Below are 13,841 nucleotides of genomic sequence, written 5' to 3'. Positions count from 1 at the left end.
CTGATAGAATTTCCAATTTTCCACCACCATTTATGGCAGGTACCCAAATTATTTTTTATCACAAGCTTGAAGGGGATAGCATGTGCTTGCACTGTAATTTCATCCTTTGGATGAATCCGACCTAGTAAGTTTAATGAGCCCTAGGAAGGAGAAGTTCACGTTCGTCATGGCGACAAATCCAATGTCGTTTAATGTTTTAATGAATCCGACAAAGGTGTAACTCAGTATCTTTTTCATATTTAGAGAGTTTGAAAAAGACATGGAAAATAAAACTCCACACGGTCCCTTTTCATACATTTGTGTCTCTCGAGCCCAAAAAGGTAGAAAACGATACTTGAGAGAACCACTTGACCATTTTAGTCAAGGAGTACCTTTTCGTAAATAGTTTATCCTGGCCCAAAAAAGAGGTAAATGTATACTGGGTAAATGATGTTTCACAACCTTTAATGAGTTCAAAACGACAAGAGATCGACAATATTTTCGTGTTTAAATAGTCGAAAAAGAGCTTGAAAGTGGACCCCCCATTTTTATTCTCTTTTATGAGTCAAAAAGGGAAAAATACTCAGCGATATTTTCATTTGAGTTTTATGAGTCGAGAAAAGAGCTTAATGTGACTCCAGTACCATCATCAGTAGTCTGTCGCCTGTCACTACACAAAAGGTAAATGCATTATCCAATTTTTGAGGCAAAATAGGTCAAAAAAAATACATTTAAAAACCTAATATTTCATGAAAATTTAATAAAATGAGGAAAAAGTAATTATTTTTTACCATTTTACCTTGTGTGAACAACGTTTCACCCATTTGTGCCCTACATTTTCAGGAGCAGATTGCGGGAGATCTAGGAGGCAATTCGATGATCTGTCCATTGCAGGTAAGAGTCAAGACCTTTAGCTTCATTTTCATGCTTGTTTTTCGTATTTTTAACCATTTTTTGGATTTCTTGAGGAGGATTTGGCAAAACAAAATCACCCTCGGTTGGGGTGATTTCTAGGCACGGAATCGCACCGATCGGGGGTTATGAACACTATCAAATGCATCATATATGCTACTATTTTTAAAATAGTCACGCCGACACCATGAACATAAAATTTTCAAGTTTCGCCCAAGTTTCTCTAATTTAATCCAAATTTCTCTAGCCAAGAATGATTATTGACTTGATTTCATGGTTTTTGTAGGGAAAACATTGCAAAAAATGGTTTATTTGAAGGAAAATGAGCATGAGGACATTGACACACAAGCAATGGCAAACCAAAATTTCTTGAATGCCTTGAGGAACTGTGGGCTTCTCAAATTCTTCCTCACACCAGGTCTTCGAGCTCAACCCGAATTGCTACAATATCTGATCAGTCTCTGGGATTTCAATCAGAAGTTTTTATGATCCGAGACCAAGAGCTGGAGTTTGAAACTTCCGACATTCATTGCAAGGCTTTCCCGAAGAGGGGAACCAATCAATCTAGATGGGTCCAGGTCTATTAGGGCAAGTGTGAACATGTTGCTCGCAGAACACTGCCCGGAAGTACTAAAATCAAAAAGTGGAAAGATAGAGATCATGAGCATTCAGGATCTTGTGCTGAAAGTGATACTACTGACCATCAAGAGAGTGGTTGGGGCTCAAGCACAGCATGAGTCTAACAAGTTGAAGTTTCACTATGCTATCGACTGCATAGCACCAACTATCTTCAACTGGGTAGAAGCCATGAAGGTAAACATGAAAAGCCAACTATCTAAAGCCAAGGTGGGAAACCTGAAGCAGTTCTGCTATGGTTCCATTCTAGTGACCTTCTTTTTGGAGCAAGTCCTACTATTTCACTACCAACTTGGTGAGGTGGAACCACCATTTCCACGAGACCCACTGATGGTTTGTTGGAGTGCATTAATGCCTAGGCTTACCAGGGGCCAATAGATGTCCTATAAGCCTGCCTTCTTCTCATGGATATGGTGACAGCTGATCGTAGTAAAGGATTGGCCTTATAGTGGTACTGACTTCTGCGTGATCCAGATATGCCGCTCCCAGAGGGGTGAGATTATGACGATGGATGTAAAACCTAACAATTTTAATTTTTGATTTTTTTATTGTTTTTGAAATGCGTGCATTCATGACATTTTGATTTTGTAAATGCAAATGTGGGACCAGAGCATCTTACCGGGATGTCCCTGATTTCTAGGCACGTTGCTCATCAGTTTGATATCGCTCTGTATCAAGAAGGAAGCGATAATGAGAAGGAGATAGCGCGGAACCTCAAGGGATTGACCCACGATATCCTAGAGTATGCCAGGTTGGGTAACATCCCACGCGAGTATCAGAGACACACAATGGGGGTATCAGATTGGATCCACCAACTGCTGACTCCTGTAGTACGAGGAGTTACATGCTACGATGAGCATCATGCCGATTAGTTCATAGGTCTAGCATTCCACATTTTTTAGGCCTGTGAGCCATAGATGTATTTGAACACACATATTATTTTTTTGGGTTTTGATGTATGACAAAAACTATCGACATATATGTGTGTGTGTGTGTGTGTGTTTGTGTGCTATGTTTCCTTGCTTACTATGGTACAAATGTTTCATCTTTGATTTTTTACATGTTTCGAAAATGTCTATCCAACACATAATTAGCTAATGCATCTGTCAATGTTTTCATATGTCTAGGAATATGATGATATGTAATGTAATCAAAATTTCTCTCCAATAGATGAATACATAGATACATTCTCAATATCTGAGTGCTTCTGATGGAATAATGCCCATTGAGTTGAAGAATAACAAGTTGTGAATCAAGGTTAACAACCGATTCCCGAATGTCAAGAGTGATATATTTTGACAACAATTCGATAACTGCGTTATACTCAATGATGTTATTAGTTGTTCGACCTAGAAAAATACCTTGAAGATTAATCAACTCACCATGGGGGTCATAAATGGCCCACACCGCAGATGATAGATTCCAGGTACTACGGAAAGCACCATCAACAAAGCCTATGTGATGAGACACCAACATCTGCAAAGTAGGTAGAAACATAATAAGCATGAAAGCTGCTTGAAAAACACCACACCAAACCACACTGCACAAAATGAATGACACATTATTGTACAAAAGTAGCCATGCAAGATGACTTGAGCATAGTACTTTTTGATATAAATCCCATTACAAGGCTTGTCTAAGGGATTGACCTCATAATCAATCAGCTCATAGGCCCCTTTCTATAACACACATTTAAAAATGTAGGGCCCATGCCACATGGGTTTGAACTTTCCTGCCCCCAGCTTATCATTAGCCTGATCATACAGAAGAACCAAATCGTCCTCATAAAAAGCTCGAAGAGAGATAAACTGATCAAAATGGGATTTGACCTGTTTTTTCTATGCTTCGATGACCAAAGCAGCAATATGGCGAGTCTCATCCAGTCGTTCTAAATAAAATAGGTGCTCTTTCTGAGGTGAGGACTCGAGGAGAAGTTCGATAGCCAACTTGAGGGATGGAATTTTGCACTCAATCTGTAAAGTTTCTTCCAAACCGTAGACTAGCTAGAACAATGTGAATCCAGCTGTGTCTTTGGTCGAGGTTCGGTAAGCCCACAAAGTTGAAAATACCATGAGATGCCAATTTGACTTATGCATCCCAAAAGCGCGTTGAAGCATCGTAACCAAGACTTTGTTAACATCTTCAACTTGGCCATTGGCCTGAGGGTAATATGGGGTTAAGCCATCATGGTGCAAACCCAACGTAGAAGTCAGCTCAGCCATCATGTAATCTCGAAAATGGGAACCATGGTCGGTGACAATGGCCTGAGGCACTCCAAACCCAGAAATAACGTGATTGAATAGAAATTGCGCTGTCGTTTTACCATCTAAAGAGTATGTAAGCATCACTTCAGCCCATTTGGTGAAATAATCCACAGCTACGATAATATACCCATTCCCCCCGGTCGAACGAGGGTTATAGGTCATATAATCAATCCCCCATTTGGAAAAAGGACCAACGGTAGTAATGGGGTGTAGGTGAGTGGGTGGGGTGTGCATTTTGCGCTGATAAATTTGGCACTCATGGAACTTGTGAACAACAAGGATGCAATCCTTGAAGATGGAGGGCCAAAAATAACCAGCGCGAAGGATTTTTTGAGTAGTAGCATATCTAGACAGGTGACTACCACATGCGCCAGAATGGTAGTCATTCAAGACTCTCTCAGCCTCCTTGAGAGTGAGACAGCAACAAAGAATTGAATCGACACCGATGCAGTATAAAGTATCTCCAATGATATGGTAAGGTTGAGATTGATGCCAAATGCATCGGCAATCATCCTTGGTCAACGCAAACTGAAAGGTGGATGTTTGGAGATACACGATGATATCACTGTACCAGGGGTCGAGAGTGCTAATCAAGAAAATATTCTCATCGGAGAGCTGCTCATCGGCACCAGTAGGAAGAGAAGAAAAGGGAAGGGAGAAAATCAACTCAACGAAGACCAAATATTTCTTAGATTTTGCAGTAGTGAACACCAAATCGAATTCTTGGAGGATGAAAATCCACTTCGAATAGTTGCCCCCCAACAACTAACGAGTTAGGATGTAGGTCATTGGGTTTCATTAGAAAATCACAGTGGTAGTGCGGAGGAGAATGTAATGCCAAAAGCACTGAACAACCTATACGGAAGCCAAAGCCAATTTCTCAACATGAGCATAACGTGTTTTGGTGTCGAGAAGATTGAGACTAAGGTAGTAAATAACATGTTCATTGCCTTCGTCATCGTCCTATACCATCACCATGGCAATGGTACTAGAGGCTACAACTAGGAGCATTGATGAGGACGGATTTTAGGTCATCAAAAGAATTTTGGGCAACCTCATCCCAAAGTAATTGTGTTCCTTGCTTGAGAAACTGGGTGAACCCTAAAGCTAGCTCAGCATAGTTCAGTACAAAACGATGAAGGAAATTTGCTTTTCCCTACAGACTCTACAGTTGATGCAATGAAGATGGAGGGGGTAAATTTACTATGGCCTCGACTTTAAGAGGATCAAGGAAAATTCCTTCATTCGAAACGATAAAGTCGAGGAGTCATATGGATTCGACACAGAAGACAAATTTATGTGGATTTAGCCAAATGTTTTAGTGTGTACAGTGAAGAAAACTTTTCCAGAGATGATCAGGATGATCATGGCATTTACGAGAATGAGTGGGGAGATCATCCAAGTAAGGCTGAATAATGTTTCGAATGTCATGGAACACATAAGACATTGCTCTTTGAAATGTAGCCCCAACATTCTTAACGCCAAAAGGGAGTTTTTTATACGTGAAGCTCTCCCATGGAAAGATAAAGGTTGTCTTATCTTGATCAGCCAACGCAATGTTTATCTAGTTGTAACCAGAAAAACTGTCCATAAAGGAAAAGAATTCACTCCCAACACATTCATCAATGATCTGGTCAATGAAGGGAGTGGGGTAATTATCCTTTGGATAGGCATGATTAAGATCATGATAATCGACACAAACGCGAATAGTGCCTTGTTTACTTGTCACCAGTACAATATTCAACACCCAATATATAAGAGGGATCAGATAAATAAATCCAGCTTTCAGAAGTTTTTCAACTTCACCCTTAATGGAGACCGCTTTTCTAGGGTGCACTGGATGAAGCCGTTGGCGAATGAGCTTCGCATGAGGGTAAGTTGGAATCTCGTGTATAACTACACTTGGGTCAATGCTGGGCATTTATTCATGTTCTTAAGCTAGAATCAAATATGAGGGCCTACCTCTTAGAATGTTATTCTGCTTGGTGATGATCTTGCTTCCTTACTCCAGCTACTTTTCGTTTCCTTCCTTCAAATACCTAAAACAAGAAAACAAACAACAAACGTGATAACATACAATATTGCATTCAACCTACTTAATAGGTCAAGGAACATTAAGCCATCGAATGTAAGATAACAATTCAATGTAGGAAATCAACCAATAGTTGTATTCATATAAGTTCAGAATGAGATTACAACCAATGCCTTGACATTGTTGGTCTCCTCCGACGTATCTGGGTTCCCACACTTATGCTAGCATCTCATGGATATCCGCAACAACGGAAGTTTTAAGGTGTCTTCCCTTTAGTATCAAACCAAACCAAACACAATATTCTCCCTCAAACATACACTAGAAATCTACAAGCTATAGATGTCTTGCTGATTATTCAAGCTCCAAAAATACCAATACTGAAAACTAGTGAAGCTTATAAAAGGAGGGGTTTACATAGCTTGGATAGAGGGGAGATGGTTCCTCTTATCATGGGACAAGGCTTTATCTCTTGGGTTGGTTCCATCCTAATAGCGGAAAGGAGCCCAAACTAACTTCCTCGGCTCCATCCAGCCCAAACATTTACCAGACTTTAGTTAAAAAGCTTTTAGACCTGGAAGCTTCGACTCCATATTTAAAAAACTTGCCAAAAGAGGATTGACATGACTGAGAAAAGGCTCAATGGTGCCATATCATGCTAGTCTTGGTTTTAATCTCTGTAAATTGGCACGAGGAGGCAACTGGTCAGTAGCGTCAGTCTTGTAAACTAGGGTAAAAGTAAGATTCTTGGGAAATGATGCAAAAGGAAATTGTTCTCATGAAGAGGGACCTAATGGGAGTTTCTTCATGATGGGACAGCATGCAGGGTTTACTATACCGGTCCTCTAGGATTGTGGACAGGGATTACAGGGACAGTGGAAAAATTTTGTGTAACAGGAGCACTCTCTTAGACTGAAGGTTGATCTCCTACATTTCCAAAGCATAAGCAAGATAGGATGACTCTCCACTGTAGACCTATTGTGTCTGCTTGTTGTTCGAGTTCAAATTGGGTTTAGCAGGCATTTGAGGTCATTTAGGTGGAGTAGGATGAGTGAGTTGTGGTTGAGGTCGGCATGGAGGTAGTAAAGCAAGAGGTTGGTTGGCTTGAGGCCTCCACCCTTGTAATGGGTATCCCCATTGAGAAGATTGGGTAGGATATGGCTAAAAATAATGGTTGACAGGTTAAGAATGGGTATGGAGGAGAATAAGACCAAGAAGGAGGTGTGGCACATGATGGACGAGTGGAAGGGTACTAAGGATATAAAAGTGCATTCTGATTTGGATTATAATAAAAGTAATGGGCACTGTTGAGCCCTAAACTTGCATCTTCCCTATACACCTTTCTAGTTTTTTTCCATTTACCTGGACCTCCTAAAACTATCAAATCATTGCATATTAGTCTAAAAAGATCATATAAAGTGGTTTCCTAACTATGTCTTGTGTCTGCTGTTTGATTTAGATTTTTTCTCATTTAGCTGTGAAATCTTGTCACTTTCCGCAGCCAGCTCAACTTTTCGCAGCCTTTTTGTTAAAGTCTATGTTATAGGCGTCTTCAGGCAAATCCAGCCACATGGGCAAGTTGCAAATGACGTGGACATGGACCATGTCCTATTGGCTCAGTCGAATCCATCAAAGAAGGCCTGGTCAAAGATAGTCAAGCGGTGGTCAACCTAAGAGTCCTACGGTGACAGAACTCTGTTTTTCACCACGTGAAGACTTGCGTGGTCGTTCCTAAATCTCAGGAGACGTGTTAACACTTGTGGACTGCTCCATGAACCGAATCCAACAGCCACCCTCCTTAGATTTAATCTTCACGGCTACCATAATGCTAGATTCCTGGACGTGGTTGTTCACGTGTCTTTTATCAGTGCAGATTTTAGGAAAGTAGTTATGTCATCCTCTGTTATAAATAAAGCGTTCTCATATGCATAGTAACTAGCTTTTGGAATGTAATTTTGACTGTTAACGAGCCCACTGTGCCGTGACTTTATTTCTGTGTTATGACTGCATTTTAATACATGAGAAGACTCTGTTTATAAGCTCAATTCGTGGTTGATTGCTGACTGCCCAAGGTTGTGCAGAGGGCCCCTGTACACACCAAGGTTTTGTTAATTGCTGTATAGTTTCATGCTTTATTTCTTTATGTTCCTTATGCCATAATCATTTACTTGTATATATTGCACTGCTTATGGTATTCACGTTGATTGTTGTCCATAGTTTTTATGCTTTCTAATGCTGTTAACTGATCAGTGTCTTTGTTTCAGATTACAATAGGAAACCCGAGCATTTACACATATTTTTATAATGACTAATGACATGGAATTATTCTTGTCCTTCTGCTGATTCATTTTTCTTAGTTCTTAGTTCCAGCACTGTTTTACTTATTTCAGTTTTGCTCATTTACTCTTCTGCAAGATAGATATTAAATTACTCATGTCATTTTCAGTTACCTCCGAAAGCCAAAGCGAGACGAATGGTGAGGGATTGAAGTATGAATGCCTAGTTTGATATTAGTTTATTTTTCTGCAAGTTAGTTATTGAATTGTTCATGTCATTTTCAGTTACCTTCGAAAGCCAGAGCGAGACAAATGGTGAGAGATTGAAGTATGAGTGTGTAGTTTAATATTAGTTTTATTTTCTGCAAATTAGATATCAGATTGCTCAAGTTGTTTATGATTACCTCTGAAATCCAGAGCGAGTCGAATGGTGAGGGTTCAGAATATGAGTTGATGTAATGTGATTTTATTTTACTTTGCTTGCAATTTTTGGATTTCTTTGAGTTCAATTTCTTTTATATTTATACAACAGCAAGGATACTGGGTTTCATGGTCACTAGCTCACTGTTTATTTAATTAGAATAGTGGCACATTTTCATTCTCTTTTAGGAATTAATTTCATCATTGCATGTTTAAAACCTTTTTGAAAATTTTGAATTTTGGAAATCATTTTAAGGGACACCATTGCCTTGAACACTTATATCCATACTTGACTTTTAGAATTGCCATCTCACATTAGGGAATCAACGAAGATAAACCCAAAAACAAACTAAAAATCAAAAACGACAAAAATTAAGAAATCGGTTATCTTGCATATATAGTGCACCTCACTTCAGCAGTTTACGACTCCCGGGCTGACAATTAATATAGCAATTTAGGACACTCTAAATTGACCAAACATTTTGGCGCCATTGCTGGGGAAGTAAAACTAGGTAGCCAATTTCTTAAAAAAAAACAAGAAAATTTCAAGGGAGGTAAAAATTGATAACTTCTCAAAGTATGCTCTCCTCTTGCACCTAGTGTAATCTGGAGGATCAGAAAAGAGAGCTATTGGTTTAATAATTTCTTGAGTATGCTCTCTTCTTGCACCTAGAGTGATCTGGAAGATCAGAAAGAGAATTATTAGCCCGACTTGAAGAAAAATAAAAAATGGCATGCACAGAGCAAGAGATTCTAGGGGAAGGTTTATAGCTAGGGCCAAGAGTTCGATTTTTACAACTCCATCTACTTCAAGGCATAGACAAGATACACCTCCATAATCTCCAACTCACACTCCCAGCCTTAGGATTCCTGGAATTCAAGGGGCATCAGCTGAATTAGGAGACTCTCCCACACTATCCACCGAATTTGACTTAGGAAAAGAACCTTTCTTTATTTCTACAGGAGAACAAATTGTAATCAAGGAAGTAGAATCACTTCAAGAAGAAGAGGGAGAAATTCCTCCTCATTCGCCATTAGTAGAAGAACCAGAGGACTCTGAAATCTATGAGGAAACTATCATGACAGAGGAAGTAGTCAACAGATTTGGAGGAGGAGGTAGAGGAGGAGGAAACAATGGAGGAGGTAGAGGCAAAAATGGGGGAAATAGGGATGGAGATAACTCATTTGTATTTCCTATAGTTGATGAGGAATCTCGTACAATAATTAAAAACATCTCACCATCTGTCCTCCCAAAATTTTATGGGTTGCGACGTGAGGATCCTGAAACATTTCTATTTGAGTTTGAAGTCGTGTGCCGAACTTATGATTATATGGAAGACTCTCAAAAACTCAAATTGTTTCCTTCAACATTGAAGGGAGCTGCTCTGAAATGGTTCATGGGATTATTCACTCAATCTATTAGGACTTGGAATGATATGAAACAAACATTTTTGGATAGATACCTGGACCATTGCATGCTCACTAATCATAAGGATGAGGTATTCAAAATGGTGCAAAAAGAAGATGAAAACTTGGAAGATTTACTTGAAAGATTTCAATACAACCTCAAAAGAGCAAAAATGAGTAACTTAGATGAGGAGACCTTGAAATCCCTTCTATTAAAATCCATTAGAGATGAATGGATAGATATTTTAAACATGATGGGAAAGGGATATATTTCTCAACTTCCACTTCATGATATAGCAGAACTATGTGTCCATCTCTCAAGGGGAAAATCTAAAACTAGAAAAGGGCCTAGATATCCTTCCCTCATTAGAGCAAACAAATATGCAACTAGATCAGTAAGTAGGACTGAGATTGGCAACATGCTTGATAAGTTCAAAACTGATATTTTAGGGAGCCTTAGTGAACAACTAAACACCCTTAAAATACAAAACAAGCAGAAAGCAGAAGCTGAAGCTTTGGCCATCTTTTCTCCAAAATGTAGGAAGAAACATTCTTTAAGGGAATGCCCCTTGGATGAAAAAGTCGTAGAAACATGTATGATTTGTTTGGAAAACCATGAGACCAAGGATTGTCCTTCAATTCCTAGGCTCAAAGCTGTCTTTCAAGAAGATCCAAATTCAATTGAGTCTCTCTGCTTTGTTTCAAGGAGACATTGGCAGGGGCAACAAAATCAAGGGTTTAACAACCCCATGAACTTTCAACCCCCACCAAATTGGAATCCTTGGCAACAACCTTGGTCCCAACCTCAAAATCAATTTCAATCATGGGTACAAGGTATGAAAAATCCTTATGGGAGATTTGTTCAATTTTATCAATATCCTCCATCTTTTCAAAATCAACAAGCTCCACAACTTCCAAATCAAAATCCACAACTTTCATTTCCATTTCCACAACAACAACAACCTTCTCAACAAAATCCAAATTCTCAAATCTTGCTTCCATTCCAACAGAAGACAAATCAACTACCATCCCAACCATTTCCAAATCCTAATAATAAAAATCCTCAAAATGCTTACATGGCAGAAGGAAAAAAGTTTCCTACCTATATGATTGTTCCTCTCAACGATGTACAACTCAGATCTGGTAGAGTTTTAGAAAAACCTTCTATAGATACTCAAAAGCAAAGTATTTCTAAGGAAGATTCTCTTGAAGCCAATAAAGGTTCTGAAGCATCTCTTCAAAACCCAAACACTCAAAAAGAAAAAGAAAAAGAGTCAACCCCCATAACTCCTATAGTTGAGCAACCTGCATCATCATCCACACCTCTTTTTCCTGAAAGATTACAAATTGATAAAGGAGTGGAAAAACAAATCTTGTTGCCTGACTATGATTTCCTAGATGAATTAAAGAATGTCTGTATCAAGATTCCCTTGCTACAAGCCATTAGAGAGATTCCTATTCTAGCAAAAACAATAAAGGAGTTGAGTCTCAAAAGACCAAGAAGGAAACCAAGAGATACAAGAAGAATCCTCCTGGTAGGAAAAATTGCAGATATCATGATGGGAAAAATTACCATGTAGAAGTATGTAGATCCTGGTAGTCCAATTGTCAAAACACATATCAATGGGGTAGAAATTCCAAATACTTTGATTGATTTAGGGGCTGCTATCAACATTATGAGTAGATAGACTATGGAACAACTAAAAACTTACTAATCTTCTTTTTGCACCTACTCTACTGAAACTTGCAGATCGATCAAGTATCAAACCAGATGGTGTATTAGAAGACATTTCGGTCTCCTTAGATTCTTGAGAATATCCAGTAGATTTCATGATTTTGACTCCCAAGAGTAATCTAGGAGGGCACCCACTCATCTTAGGAAGACCTTGGCTAGCCACAGCTGATGCTTTCATTAGTTGTAGATCTGGGGATATGTACATTTCTGATGGTAGTTCGACAAAGAAATTCAATTTGTATCCTCCAACAAAAGCAATTACAGGTGTAGGAGATAATGAATGTGTCAGTGATGAGGACACTTGTTGTGGGGAAAAATGCCTATGCAGGACGATCCTATCCACATAAGGTGTGACAGCACCTTAGCAACAAACGAATACAGCTATTATGATTTCTTCCTTTATGAAATGTGAAAGAGGGGAGATCGGCAGACTTACCGTTGTCTTCCGGTTGTCCCTCGATCTAGATCCTCTTCTCTTTGTGTGTCCACAGTTACTTGTCTCCTCGCTTGCTCAAGAGAACAACTACTTGAATCCCACAAGATCACAAGAGAACAGCTACCTGTGACAAGAGAACAGCTACTCGCGACAAGAGAAGAACAAAATACAAAGACAAATATACATATTCATAAATGATTCAGGATTAGAAGTAAATCAAATACACTAATGCAATCATACAAAATACACCAGCATATAGGAAAGAATCAAGATAGCTTTATTGATAAGTAACAGGGTTCAGGAAGAGATACAACCCATAGGGCTCCAACCCAGCATCTCCTTCCCAGCAGAATGGAATTCCTTCTTCAGCTCCCTTCAAAGCATTAAGCACCCAATGTTTCCAGCCACAAACCAACAACAATTCTTTGCAATCACAAAATTCCAGCCTTTTGATCCCATGGAGGAGAGATCTATATATAGATGTTTGGAGAGAGGATGAGTCAGCTTGAGATCTGACTAGTGTCCTCTCCCTCTCTCAGTTCTTGAGTCCACTTGGAGGTTCTTGCTTCCACTTGGAGATTTGGAACCTCTTACTCATCACCAGTCGAATTCCTTGATGCAAGTGTCATTTTGGAAGCTTCCTGGGCATTGACACCTTGAGGAATGACTCTGCCACATGTCCAAACTCGCTCAGCGCAGGTAGCTAGTGTTGGAGTTGACATTCAATGCAGGTAGCCAGTGTAGCAGTTGACATTCAGCGCAGATGCTCAGTGGAGCAGTTGACATGATCCAGAATTGCCTTGTTTTTGAGTGTTTTCAGGTGGAGAACTTCTGTGAATTGCTGTGGTTAGTTGGCCTTGTTTCTCTAGGGGTAGGAACAACATGTTTAGGGACTTTGGATCCCTTAGATTATGGACATTTCATGCTTGAGGCTGTAAGGCACAAAAATGTCTATAACAGTTGCCCCCTAAAGTATGAGGCCGTTTATCGGGTGAAATGCTTTATCCAGGAGGGTCCGAAGTTCATCCATTTGCTGGGAGGAGACCTGTAATAAAATAAAATACAATACATTATGATTCATACTGCTTTCATGATATAGCTGAGGCGGGCATTCCCATGCTCAGCTTTATAAATTCATTTTTGTACATAGAACAGACGATCGTCTGATGGTAGACTGATAATTTTGGCGAAATTATCATCCTTTGAGTAGGATGATCATCTGCTGCAATGATGTACATGTCAAATGTCTTTATCTTTCCTGAATATATATCGCAGCCCGGATGGATGAAACTAGATCCGGGGTCTTCAAACTCGTTCGATCTTCACTCTAAGTACAAGTCGATCCATGTGAGAATTGCGCTGAAGTCGAACATGGAAAGACATCGCTTGATTACCGGTCAATGATGTAAACCGTTAACAAGCGCGAGAGGAATCACCGATAATGATGATGACCCTCAAGGTACTGCAGTACAATTCACGTGGTGTGAATAAAGGACTTGGCGTCGAACACCACGCAAAATCTTCTGGTCGAAGGTCATTAATGTATACCTGTCGCCGGAAGTGAGAAACTTGCCATTGAGGCATGCAAGCTTCAAAGTACTGAAGGGGGTTGTTCCTAGATCAACTTCTTGGATAATGAGCTGATGTCGACAAGAAGCGATCCGTCACAGGAGGGCCTTAATGAATCCCACATCAGTGACACGGAACAGAGCTAATGATTTTAATGGAGGTGAAAACGATCTGTGAC

Source organism: Pinus tabuliformis, chromosome J, assembly GCF_031772625.1.
Source record: "Pinus tabuliformis cultivar Carrire ecotype Pingquan chromosome J, CPIR1, whole genome shotgun sequence".
Taxonomy (NCBI): Eukaryota; Viridiplantae; Streptophyta; class Pinopsida; order Pinales; family Pinaceae; genus Pinus; species Pinus tabuliformis.
This window is presented reverse-complemented; position numbering follows the sequence as displayed.